Source organism: Engraulis encrasicolus, unplaced genomic scaffold, assembly GCF_034702125.1.
Source record: "Engraulis encrasicolus isolate BLACKSEA-1 unplaced genomic scaffold, IST_EnEncr_1.0 scaffold_51_np1212, whole genome shotgun sequence".
Taxonomy (NCBI): Eukaryota; Metazoa; Chordata; class Actinopteri; order Clupeiformes; family Engraulidae; genus Engraulis; species Engraulis encrasicolus.
This window is the reverse complement of record NW_026945830.1, coordinates 314,144-328,216: the sequence shown is the minus strand read 5'-3', so window position 1 is coordinate 328,216 and position 14,073 is coordinate 314,144. Positions and strand designations below refer to the sequence as shown.

Sequence of the window (14,073 nt, the reverse complement as noted above, 5' to 3'; positions counted from 1 at the left end):
ATTACCTTACCATGCAGTAATGTAGTAGCACACACACACACACACACACACACACACACACACACACACACACACACACACACACACACACACACACACACACACACACACACACACATACAGACATACAGACACATACGCAGACATACACACTCACACACACATACATAGACAAACAGAGATACACACACACACACATACACACACACACACACACACACACACACACACACACACACACACACACACACACACACACACACACACACACACACACACACACACACACAGATGATTGATTTCCATAGACAGATACAGGTAGGATATACAGTATAATTATAGTGGCTGTTAATAACACAGTTAAAGGCACTAGACATGAAGAAAAGTAATTGTGAGAAAAAGAAGAAACTACTTTCCTATGACGGCTTGATAAGGGCCTGTGTAAAAATCCCCTCTCTCTCTCTCTCTCTCTCTCTCTCTCTCTCTCTCTCTCTCTCTGTCTCTCTCTCTGTCTCTCTCTCTGTCTCTCTCTCTGTCTCTCTCTCTGTCTCTCTCTCTGTCTCTCTCTCTGTCTCTGTCTCTCTCTCTGTCTCTGTCTCTGTCTCTCTCTCTCTCTCTCTCCCTCTCTCTCTCTCTCTCTCTCTCTCTCTCCCTCTCCCTCTCTCTCTCTCTCTCTCCGTGAAACACTGCCTTAACTGCTAGCCTTGATCAGTGCAGACAGCTAAATTGGGCTCATTTAAAGACAATCAAACAGATAAAGGAGAGGAGCAGATTGCACTGTGGGTAAATGGCGGACAAGCCTGATGCGCTGTCACAGCGAAAACACCTAGTCTGAGCAAACCCAAACCAAAGCCAAGCATCTCACAGTGAAAGACAAAAATGCAGTCTTTATACAACACGTACAGAGTCGATTTAACATCTTTCTATATTGTATTTGGTCCCAGAGTACTCTCCAAGTGTTAAATTAACACATTTTTTTTTTAAATACGTAGTGCAGGCATCAGGCACCAGTCGATGTCCCCCGTCTGTTTGCTTTGAAGATGGGAGGACTGACTGTCAGACGGTTAATCAAAGCCTGTAACAACAGCAATCTACTGAAGAAGAAGGGAGGGATGGAGGGAGGAGGTAGAATTGTGAACAGGGGGAGAAGACATTCCACTGTCTACATGACAAACTAGTCCGATTATTATCTGTGAACACAAACGCACGCACGCACGCACGCACACACACACACACACACACACACACACACACACACACACACACACACACACACACACACACACACACACACACACACACACACACACACACACGCACACACACACACCTGCCAATAAACCTTGGCTACACCCCCAAACACATACAATACACACACACACACACACCACCATCATATATCAGGCTGAACACGCATGAACACACACACACATACACGTACACAGATGATTAGATTATTATCTATTTGAAGACATCAAAGGTGTGTATGAAAGGGAAAAATAACAATGGGCAGCCATTTCACAAGCACTAAGTTATGCATGGGTTTATTTTGTTTATAAAGACAGTGTTGTGAGGAGGGGCAAGACACTGCCAGCCAACAATGTGAGCTAATTTTTCGACCAACAGGAGTTTCCAAAAATTAGAGGTTGAATTGTGTGCAGCCAGGGTTGCGCAGCCAGGGGAAAACAAAAATTGAGAAACCATGTATGGAAATAGGCCTCAGATATCCACCTCATCACCACGCCCACTTGCTATTACCACAAGATACCTGCTAGTTCAGGAAATTTCACGAAAATAAAGATGGCAGACGATCGCAAGGCTTCTAACATGAACTAGGGGTAAAAATCTTTTGGTCATCCCAAATGAGTCTGCAGATGCACCTGCAAATGATTTTAATCAAATATGTTCCTCCAGGTTCCCTCCATTGAGTTCATAAGGTAGCTGTGTAAGCTAATGTTAGCATTGTGGCGGACACAGACAGACACAAGCAGGGGTGTCAGCAGAGGGGAGTAAGAGCAGAGTGTCTGATTTGTGTAGCTACATGGCTGGGGGTCCATTGGAGCAAAGCTGTACATAGGGCCCATAATTTGCCGCTACACCCCTGGACACAAGTGTATATTACATCACTTCTCCAGGCAAACATCACTTCTCCAGGCAAAACCTGATACTTCGCTTGGGCTGAATAGCTGAATAGCTCTGGCTAAAGACCCAGTAAAATGACCATGCAGCAAAACCGGAAATTGTGTGGAAGCAATGGTGCAGTCCTTGTGATCATCGTTAATAATGCGGATAGCTAGCTCCTGTGAATTGCCTTGGTGGGGATTGGAACATACTTAATTGCAAGCAAAACTGGAGGCCTGGACGAAACAAAAACGTGGATGGAATTACAAGGCCAGCTAACTGCCTACATTTCCCTGAAACTTTTGTCTCATTCACTCTACTTCAGTGGTTTAACAAGCCAGTATCCCGGAATGCATGCTTTGCTAGGCCACAGACCAGAACCAAAAGAGAAGAGAGGGGGAAAAAAGACAAGAAATTGTTTTAAATTTGTTTGTAAATTTGTTAAGCAGCTCAAAACTGTGCCTCTAACAACGTTAGCCAGCCGAACAATGCTGTGGCTCTGTAATTAAATATTAAGCTTAAACAAAGAAAATAGCTGTACACAGTATACTGCTATACTATGCAGGCCTCAATGTATAGTGCCTATTTAAATGTATGCTAGGCAATACTCCCCTACAAAGACAAAGAACAGTAACTACGCCAACATTGATACTGAGGGAAAAGGCCTTTCAAGCCTTTGTATTAGGGTTGGATATTAGGGGTGTAAATCACAGCCTTCATAACGATACGATACGGTTTCGATTTCTTAAATCAGGGATTCGATTTTTTTCGATACTTAAGAATTCGACACGATTTGATGCGATTCGGTTCGATTCGATTTTTTCCAATTACTTTTCCACTACTATTGTGTTTTGGAGCTAGGGTATTGCACAGAGGGCAGCGATTCGATTCTTTTCGATTCTTAAGAATGCCCCACGATCTGATGCGATTCGATTAAATCGTCGGCCGATACTTCCGCTACATCGATACATTTCGATTTTTTTATTTACATCCCTATTGGATATTGCAGTTACTGCCAATTTGACATAGCAATATCTCTACAGCGGGACACATTTGGATCATAATCCTTTGTCACAAGATAAAGGAGGTGTTATGAAGACCCTTTTCAACACTGGGCCTAGGCTCAATCTTTCCCCTATCTGTGTGGTGGTGTGGAGGGATGTAGTCAGTATGGAGAAAGAACTTGCAGCCTAGACACCAGAGCGCCGTAGCCTATTACAAAAGCCCTGCTCTGCGCCTCACTATGCATCAGGCCTAATTAAAACGACTGTGATGTGGGGCACTTGTGTCACCCATGAATGTAATCAAGTCTGAATAGATCAAGTAAGCACATCTGACTAAAAATGGAGGGCAATGAGCTGATCGTTGGGCTGCGATGGGACTGGGAACAGAGTACACACAGCAGCAGTATTTTGTGGTATCAATAAACACCTATGTGTATGCTGAATTACACATATGCAGATATTTTTAAATGCCGATATATTTTTGTATCTGTTTAAGTGTAAACATTACACGGATAAAAAACTTGTGACAGGTGCGTTTTTGCCCCCTAAATGGAATATTTTTATCCAGAGTTTTGAAATGCACATCCTAAAACCCTGTGCAGGTGTTAACGAGAGGCAAAAACCAATGCGTTGTACAAGAAAGAAAAAGAAAAAGAAAATCCACATAGGTGTTTAGCTGCTTAGGCTGGACTCAAAATGCATGAGTAGTGTGTGCGTGTTTACGATTGGAATCCAGATTGTTGGTTCCCATTTTGTTTCTGGGTTCAGTTTATGTGTACTCTGTCAAAAGCACACCCGAATTTGAAGGACCAGCTAGGGGAGTTTTAAAGGAACAGCTCACCTAATTTCAAGAAATTGCTCATGTTGTTGCAGGAAAATATGATAATACATAGGATATTTCGCCTATGTGTTTGCATTGCCTAACAGTATAGCCAAATTAAGTGTAGCAATGCAAGTCTATGGGAGCAAACAAAACATCATCAAATGTACTTTTAAACTACTCTAAAATGAATTTAAAATTCACCAGAGTGCAAAACGGCTACTGTGATCACTTGTGGCGTGATCCTATTTACTTCCAGTGATAATGCTAAGCTATGCTAATAATTCTTACACCAATAAATCTAAGTACTCAAAACACTGCGAAGGAAATGATAGGCATATTCATGAATAATGCTTGCAAATATGTGAAAATCAAAAACGGGTGGACTGTTCCTTTAAAACGATTTGACTCTTGTACGTGTTGAATCAACACTGTCTATTTTACTGTTCAGTCAGCATTGCTGTTTCTGAGGGTGGTGGAGGAAGTGATGAAGCTGTTGTCAGTTTGAATCTTTCAAGAGGTCATGTGTTTTATAATGCATAAACCCACACACGCGTATAATCTCTGTCTATTGTCTCCATGGCCATTTGGATGTGAATATGATGACGGGGAGATTTTTTTTCTCCCTCTTCTCCCTCTCCCTTCAGTCTCTTGCAACACACTATTTCTCTCACCTTCCCCCTTCCTCTCCTCCCTCCCTTTATCTCATCTTCCTTTCTCTCCCCCCTCTCTCCATCTGTCCACTCAATCCTCTCATCTTCCTTTCTCTCTTTGCGTGTTCTCTGTCCTCATCTGCTTTTCTTCCACTCATCTTCTCTCTCTCTGCTCTCCTCCCTTTGTTCTTCCATTCCCTCTCTCTCTCCGTCTTCTCTCCTTGCTTGTTCTCTGCCCTCATCTGTTTTTCTTCCCCTCCTCTTCTCTCCTCTTTGTTCTATTCACTCTTTCTCTCCCTCTTCTCTCCTTGTGTGTCTGTCTGCCTCTTTCTCTCTCTCTCTCTCTCTGTCTTTCTCTCTCTCTCTTCTCATCTTCTCCCTTTGTTCTCCCATTGTCTCAGCTTCACTCCCACGTTTTTCCTCTTATTTTTCATCCCCTCCTCCTGTCTTCTCTTCCTTCCATTCTCTCCTCTCTCTATCTCGTTGCTCATCCTTCCTTCCTTCTCCACTCCTCTTCCCTTTCTCATGTCCTCTTCCCCCCTCTCCTCTTGCATTTTCCCCCTCTTTCTCTCTTCTCTGTCTACTGCACCATCGGCAGACAAGGAGGCCGGGGTTCTCCCATCTCCTCTCTTCTCTTATCTTCCATGCCCTTTCTTCCTCTCCCTCCTCTCTCTCTTTTCACCCCTCTCCAGCTCTTCTTCTTTTCTCCTCAGTCTCCGGCAACAGCAGCAGCCGAGGAGGCAGCCAAGGCAGACTGGGATTGTTCCATCTTCCCTCGTTCTTTTATCTCCCATCCTCTCTCCTCCATATCCTTTCTTCCTCTTCCTCCTCCCTCCATCTTTTCTCCTCTTCTTCTCTCTCCTGAAACAGCAGCAGCCAGCCGATGAGGCAGCCAAGGCAAGGCAAGGCGAGCAAGGCAGGCCAGGCTGGGATTCCTCAAGGGTTAGCTCACACACAACATGGCCGTGAGGAATCCCACAGACGGGCCCAGAAAAATTCCCACACCGTCTCCCGAGCCAGAGAACTGCTGAAGACAGATCGCCAATTACCACCACTAATTTGTGGCGAACAGCAACTCTCTGGTTAGAGCCCAGAAAGTGGGCGAGGGGGGGAGGAGGAGGAGGAGGAGGAGGAGGAGGAGGAGGAGGAGGGAGAGAAAGAGAAAGATAGAAGGGAGAAGATAACAAAGAGAGAGAGAGAAAGCGCACGCATGCGCGCGCGTGCAAGAGAGAGAGAGAGAGAGAGAGAGAGAGAGAGAGAGAGAGAGAGAGAGAGAGAGAGAGAGAGAGAGAGAGAGAGAGAAACGGAAGGCTTGAAGGGAGGAGATTGAGAAAGGGAGAGAGGGAAAGTGGGAAGAAGAAAACAAGAGGAAGAAGGAGGAGGAGAAGAAGAAGAGAAATGAAGAAGCGAAAGTCAAGACGACAACTCCCCGAGAGAATACTCCCATCCCACTCGTCTTGCTTTCTTGGCAGGCTACAACTCGGCTCCTGAATCACACTCAAGCCCTGGCCCCAACCCCGTTTACTGCCTAGCTGCCTGCAAGCTCGGCCTCAAGCCTCTGACTTAAAGGTGCACTGTGTAATATTTTTCGCAGTTTCTCTCCAGAATTCATGCTGCCCATTCACAAATGTTGCATTTTTCACAAATCCGTATCTCACCACCATCAACAAATTCTAACCCCAACTTCTCTACCTTTACCTCTCCCTCTGTTAAGATTAAGCCCAAGATTAAGATAAACCTGTGAAGCCTAACTGGGGAACTCCAACTCTCATTGTCATTGTGACACAGCACTCCATGGCACACAGTGCTCAGTGCACACAACGAAATTGCATGTATGCCTCACCCATGCCAGGGGACAGCCCTCAATGACGCCCCAAGAGAGCAGTGCAGCGGGACGGTACCATGCTCAGGGTACTTAAATCATGGAGGAGGATGGGGGAGAGCACTGGTTAATTACTCCCCCCACCAAACTGAAGGGTCGGGAGTCGAACCGACAACCTTTGTGGGATGCAAACGATATTTGTATTGCTCCTGGCCTGACTAGAAAACAACGCTTACGATGTTGCGTCACTGTGAGGGCCGGGCGTAGCCTGGCTACCACCGCCCCATTTCACCGGTGCAGGCACTTAGGAGGTACAAAACAAGCCGGCAGATCCAAGTGATGGGGCTCAGCCAGCACAGCACAGCGGGTCTAAAAATACACCAGCGTTTTGAACACGTGAGGAAGTGCAAAAGAGAAGAGGACTGACTGTTCCTCCTTTGACACCATGCACGCAGAGAGAGACAGAGAGAGATGGAGAGACAGACACAGACTGAGAGAGAGACACACCATGCACGCAGAGAGAGAGACAGAGACAGAGACAGAGACAGAGAGACACCATGCATGCAGGGAGAGACAGAGAGACAGGGAGAGATGGAGAGACAGAGAGAGAGAGAGAGAGAGAGACAGAGAGAGAGAGAGAGAGAGAGAGAGAGAGAGAGATTGGCTGGTAGACCCACTCAAGAGTGGAAACAGACCATACCAACATCTGTGTGTTTACTCAATGTCGGGGAGTTTCATCAAAAAAGAAAAAAATCAGTGACAGTGCCAAACAGAAAAAAATCATATCAAAACCATGTACAGTTCGGCTTTTACAAAGACGGAGAAAAAAATGACAAAGCCACACGTTTCCTGATTTTTTTCCGACATGATTCATCTTCGTGACAGCAAAAGCAGGAAATTAGAAGCAAATCAATCAGCCTTTCCTCACTGTGAGAAAAGACCGTGAGTGAGACAGATGTTATAAACCAACGCTTTAAAGCAAGGTTTCCATAGCAGGTGTTGTAAGAAGAACCAGTCTGACGTGGGCGTTTAGCTGTGGGGGTTCCTACGTCATGTGACTGCAGGCCAGGCAGCCAGTTTTGTTTTTTTTGTTTTGTTTTTTTCGGTGGCTAGCAGTAGCACACAGTAAAAATAAATGGGAGGAGGTGAGCTTGCTTACAATGCAGGCTGTAGGGCATCGTTTCCCAACCTTCTTTTTGTCTTACGAAGGTTGTAAGCCTTTTTGTCATTCTATGAGTATCCCCTCACTTGTGCTATACCATCTATTCCTCTATCTCAATGTCACCATGCTCCAAACATTCGTCATTATTACAATGTTTCCACGTACCCCCTGCAGTGTGCTCACATACCCTTAAGTGGTACACGTACCCCTGGTTAAGAACCACTGCTGTAGGGGATGGTTGAGTGTGGCACACACAGTGGGGCAGCTGTGACCTAATTGTTAGGGAGCTAGTCTAAGGATCAAAGGGTCAGCACATCGGATTTGGCTTTCATACCAGTAGGAACAAAAAAAAAACATGTGGTTTCTCAGGGGGAGTGAGCTATCGCTTTCCAGCAGCTTGCCCGCATCCACCATAAATGAAGTGCCCTTGAGCAAGGCATGTAACCAACCGCATGTTGCTCCAGGGGGAACAGTCACTATATGTAATTCGCTGTTAGTCGACCTTGGAGGAGAACACTGGCTTAGCGCAATGAGGTGTACGGGGAAGAGGATGCTGTAGGATGGTGGCTGTCTTTGGCTGTATAGTCTATAATATAGATGCTTTCAGGAACATCAGACGACGTGGGTAACACATCACTGCAGGCTATCCCACCCGTGATGGGATATAATAACATAATGGCTGTGTCAATATTGGGTTGAGAAAGTAAAAACCCAGATGCATTTTTAGGTGAGTTGACGAGTAGTACATCCTAGCTTACCTGTCTTGACTAGAGAGCTCACTATGTTCATCCAATTCATTTTTCTAGCAGGAATTTTACTCTTTGAACCACCTGGGACTAACACCTCAGTTTACCACTGGTCTCTCTGTATTTTCAGGAACTAAGATGTGGCCGTAAAAAAAGTAAAACAACGCCCAAGGAACTGGGCAATAGGTCAGACTACTGCAGAAAAGGAACACTGACTTCCCAGTGGAGGCGTCGCAAAGCAAATGCAAAAACTCAGTGGCGTTATCGGATGGCTTGCTGGCTCAAGTCAGTCATCAATACAGAAAAGATTAGCCAAATGATTTATTTTGCCATATTGGCCAACCCTACTGCCCACCATCAAACAAACACACACACACACAATTTGCTATTTACGGCAGGCAGCCATTACATTAAAGGGGGATCGGATCACTGTAAATAAAGGAACACAGCCTTCCCATGTGGAGGCGTCTCAGAGAAAATTCTGTATTTCTGTATTTCTTTGCTAAATCTGTTATCTTCCATTAGATAGTTTTCAATCCACACTCAAGTCAAAGCTGTTCTCAGACGCCTTCGCTTAGCAGCTCAAATTGATTAACCTTTGATTTCAATGTTTTTAATCTTCTTTGGTTCTAATAATTTCAGTTAATGTCTTATTTCAATATTTCAATTTTCTTTGCTTCTTTTCTTTATCTTTTTCCCGTGTTCTTTAATCCTTTACTTTTTTAAAATCTTTTTGGTGAAGCACATTGAATTGTATGATCTGTGTACTGTATAAAATGTGCTAACAAACTTGCCTAGCCTAGATGATGCCCCTGCCCTGTGTATGGCAATCATGACACTGAAGACCTCACCGGGCTTGTCTGGGTGTGTGTGTTTGTGTGTGTGTGTGTGTGTGGTGTGTGTGTGTGTAGGGGGGGGGGGCTCTGTGAAAGGAAAGGGGGCAGCACTTTGCCATGTCAGCAGCACCATTAACGAGTTCATTACAAGGAGTCACAATGCAGCCATAAATCTGCCTGCCACGCGCGTCCCGTCCTTGTCTGAGATCCACAACACCCGGCCAGACGAGGCAGGAGGAAGAGAAAGGAGGAAAGATTTTGGGGGGAGAGAGAGAGAGAAAGAGAGAGAGAGAGCAATTGATGTTGACCAGTCAAAAAAGGAAAGAGGGGGAGATAGGCAAGGGAATAGAGAGAGAGAGAGAGAGAGAGAGAGAGAGAGAGAGAGAGAGAGAGAGAGAGAGGGAGAGAGAGAGAGAGAGATTGACGTTGGCCTATCAAAAAAGGGGAGAGGGAGAGAGCGAAAGAGAGAGCGCAATTGACTTGTGCTCGCCATGTTTTTTAGGGGGGGGAGGGGTGGCAGTCTGGCTCACATTTGTGAACAGGTCGTGGCCATCCACAATGACGCCTCTCTGATTAGCTTAGCTCAGGTGACGATCCATCAACGTGAACCTCATCGTACGTCAATGTCAGCGCCACTGCACACCCCAAAGCTGTGGCGCACTGACAGAAAACAGCACCACAATCGGAACCCTTGTCCACAGCAGGGCAGTGTTGCCAGATGTACAATAATTATCGTATTTGTACCATCAATTTGTCTGTTTTGTCCTCTGTACAATCAAAACAAACGTGATGTACAAACCCCAACTCCGGTGAAGTTGGGACGTTTCGTAAACAGTGAATAAAATCAAAATGCTATCATTTTCAAAACATTCAATCTATTCATTAGATGGAGAATAGTGAAAAGACAACATATTAAGTGTTAAAACCGAGAAAAAATATTGTTTTGGGGGACATATGTACTCATTTCTAATTTGATAAATCCAACACGTCTCAAAACAGTTGGGACGGGGACAATAAATGGCAGCAAATGTCGAGGAAGACTAAAAACAAAACAAAAGACAACACTTAACAGTTAAATACATTAACCGATGAGATGATTTTATATATAAAAAACAGTGTTAATTCCTATCTTGGACATGATTTCACCAGCTTAAATGGTGGGTGTATTCCTTGTCATGTCTTGCAATGTTTTCCTTTCTGTAGTGCTTACAGTGTGACAGGTCTTGACCAAAAGCCCACCATTTTATCACCTGCTGGTCCTTATGATGGAGCCAAACTGTTAAAACATAGTAGAGAATGCAATTTCACCTTACTATGTGGCAGTAATCGAAGATCTCCCTTCAAAATATAATGCATGAGTGGCTTTTCATGCTGTTAAAAACCCATTTATACCATTCAGCACTGTATTTAACTCTACAGATGAGTGAGAACATCTTAACCAATGCACTACTGCACCCGCATGCCATCATGGAGGCTGACTTTTGAAGTTAGCACTAACACAAGTTGGATGGTCCATTTTCACTGTAGCACAGGATGTGCAATGCTCTATTATTGTCAAAAAGAAAGAAAGACTTCTACACCTTCTGCTGACTTCAGTAAGCAAATGACTGTTTCCCATGTCTTCTGGGTNTAGGAGAATGTTACACCCCTGTATCATTTGCACGCATTAAGCATTCTTAATATGGTCAATTTTCAATAGCTCTAGCACTCCAGGAATTAGAGTGAGACTACAGCCAATATATATTTCATGATGTCATGAACCTATACAATGATTTTAGTAACAAAAATATGTCTTATATACACTCAATCGTGGTAAATCAAAGGGAATTAAAAAAGGTATGTAATAACTATGGTAATTATTCCCTTTGCATCTTTAATTCTGAGTGACTCAGCCTCTCTGTGATGATCTTATACCTGGACACCTATATTGTCCGTCAGTACAATTCATTTTGAAATGTTCTTCTTTGTTGTTTTATCTTATTTGGATGTTTACTAAATTTCACTGATCCCCGTCCCAACTTATTTGAGACGTGTTGGATTTATCAAATTAGAAATGAGAACATTAGTCCCCCAAAACAATATATTTTCTGGATTTTAACACTTAATATGTTGTCTTTTCACTATTCTCCATCTAATGAATAGATTGAATGTTTTGAAAATGATAGCATTTTGATTTTATTCACTGTTTACCAAACGTCCCAACTTCACCGGAGTTGGGGTTTGTAAGATAATTTCAGAGTTGACATTCAATTAATTTAGATGCCTTGGAACAACAATTTGGTTCTTGTGCGATAATTTCCATTAAAAAAAAAACCCAAAAACGATACAAATACGATAATTCAGCATTTTCCATCTGGCAACACTGCAGCAGGGTTTTGTACAGGACGGACGCTCCCACGAAAAACACATGATGTAGAGTAGTGTTTCTCAAAGTGGGCGGTACAGCCCCCCAGGGGCCGTTGGGGAACCCTAGGGGGGCGTTGAGAAGAATACAGCTGAGAGGGGGCGATGTTTAGTTGTCATCGTGGGGAGCGTTGGGAGGCCAGGGGGCGTTTGTTCGAAAAACGTTGAGAACCACTGATGTAGAGTATTCGGTCATCTCTGACAACTGGAAACAAGACCAGATTGTCCAGGTTAATGAACGCTACCAACAGTAATTTGTTTTGTTTTCAAGGTCAAATGTTTCACTGATTCCTGAACGTGCCTACACGTTCGCTAATGGCACTCAAAGAAGTCTTGCAATCCCTTTACTACAAACTAGCCTAGCCTAAATATGTTCAAAGAAAAAACAAATACAGTCAAACATATCGATAGATGGATATAAATTAAAAAGATACCTAAACCTAACCTGAAAAAAAGCTTAACTACATCATAACAACATCGCTATGACATTACAGAGAGTCTTCAGTAATGGATAAAGACATGGACATGGTGATAACAGTTTTGGTGACAATACGGTTATAACAGAGGCACGAAAGGGTTAAACCTAAATCAGGCGTTTGGAGGTTAGGGTGCGCACATCCACAAAAAAAAAAAACAATAATCCAGCAGCCGGATAGAGTGTGATAGAGTGATACGCACAATGAGGTTGAGCTCCAAAAATATACACTTTATCTCATTATACAAAGGGGTCATTTCACGTGAAATCAGACACTTTGGGACCCGACCGACCCGGATTTCAATCATACTTGGTGTGCCTTTTTAGTAGCAATGTAGCACCCCAGAACTGCATTGGTTTGAATCTGACACTAATATTAAGGGAGAAACAGACTAGGAAAGGTTCACATGTGAGGGTAGGACACTATACATTCAGCCTTGAATATATCAGTCAGTGTTAGTCACAAAAAGATGCCTGTGGTGTTATTTGAAAGCTCTTTTCTGGCTCTACATATTACACAATCAGCTTGGAATACAATAACTCTCAGAATATGAATTATGATAAATTGAAAAATTAAAAATTGAATATCTAAAAAAACTATATTTTAAAATGGCCAGTTCCTTGTCCAAACGTAGCCGGCAATGTCATTAGCAACACCTCAAATGCTGGTGTTCGGTTCTTTATTCATTTCAGAGAGAATTTGACTCACAAATATGGCATCATACAGACCACTTACTAATAATATGGTAATACCATAGTAGCATCACATGACAAAAAAAACCCAAACAAAAATGGTCAGTTTCCATGGTCCCAGGTTTCAGAAACTAAGGCAGATGTCCATTTATACACACCAAATGATGATATGTGAATGTTTGAACATTCCTTCTCTGTGTACCTGTGTCATCTTCCCTTTGCCGTACTTTAAAGAGATAATCAATGGCTACACTCTCATTTTGTACTCTACCAGTGCATTTGAAGCAGCAGCTGTGTCTTTTGTAGATAATGTATAAGTACGTCCCGTTGCAGTTACAGGTTCCACTACCAGAAGCACATCCTGATGATCCATGACAAGTCTATCTGGTCTGAAGGGAAAAGTGAAGGATGGAGATGGTCCATGAGGATGCAGGAAGTTCAGTTTCACCTCTCCAGAGCTCGGCATACATTCCTCAACACATGCTAGCCACCAGTTGCCATCATATACAGCTACAACATACCCTTTGATGCTTGAAAATGTAACACATTCCTTTACTGAGCTCACTCTTTCAACTCTGCCTTCTCTGAATGCTGAAAATGGCCTAACTTCCAATGTGTCCATTGACAATGGGCAGAAGCCGTGTAGTTTTTGAGTACCTGGAATAGTTCTTGCAGATTCCAACCTTTTCAACAGGTTCTCAGCTTCATGATGGTACATCTCTGTTGTGGCAAACTGGCAATGGATGTTCTTGAGAGAGATGCACCATCATGAAGCTGAGAACCTGTTGAAGAGGTTTGAATCTGCAAGAACTATTCCAGGTACTCAAAAACTACACAACTTCTGCCCATTGTCAATGGACATTAGGCCATTTTCCGCATTCAGAGAAGGAGTTGAAAGAGTGAGCTCAGTAAAGGAATGTGTTACATTTTCAAGCATCAAAGGGTATGTTGTAGCTGTAGGCCTATATGATGGCAACTGGTGGCTAGCATGTGTTGAGGAATGTATGCTGAGCACTGGAGAGGTGAAACTGAACTTCCTGCATCCTCATGGACCATCTCCATCCTTCACTTTTCCCTTCAGACCAGATAGACTTGTCATGGATCATCAGGATGTGCTTCTGGTAGTGGAACCTAACTGCAACGGGACGTACTTATACATTATCTACAAAAGACACAGCTGCTGCTTCAAATGCACTGGTAGAGTACAAAATGAGAGTGTAGCCATTGATTATCTCTTTAAAGTACGGTAAAGGGAAGATGACACAGATACACAGAGAAGGAATGTTCAAACATTCACATACTGTATCATCATTTGGTGTGTATAAATGAAAATCTGCC

General features: G+C 43.4%; 1 protein-coding gene across 13 annotated transcripts in view; it reads right to left on the bottom strand.

Annotated features, from left to right (window-relative positions):
• The window catches only part of si:ch211-200p22.4 (phosphatidylinositol-binding clathrin assembly protein), a 173,373-nt gene that overhangs the window by 142,632 nt on the left and 16,668 nt on the right, over nt 1-14,073 (bottom strand). The gene's annotated exons all lie outside the window — the stretch shown is intronic.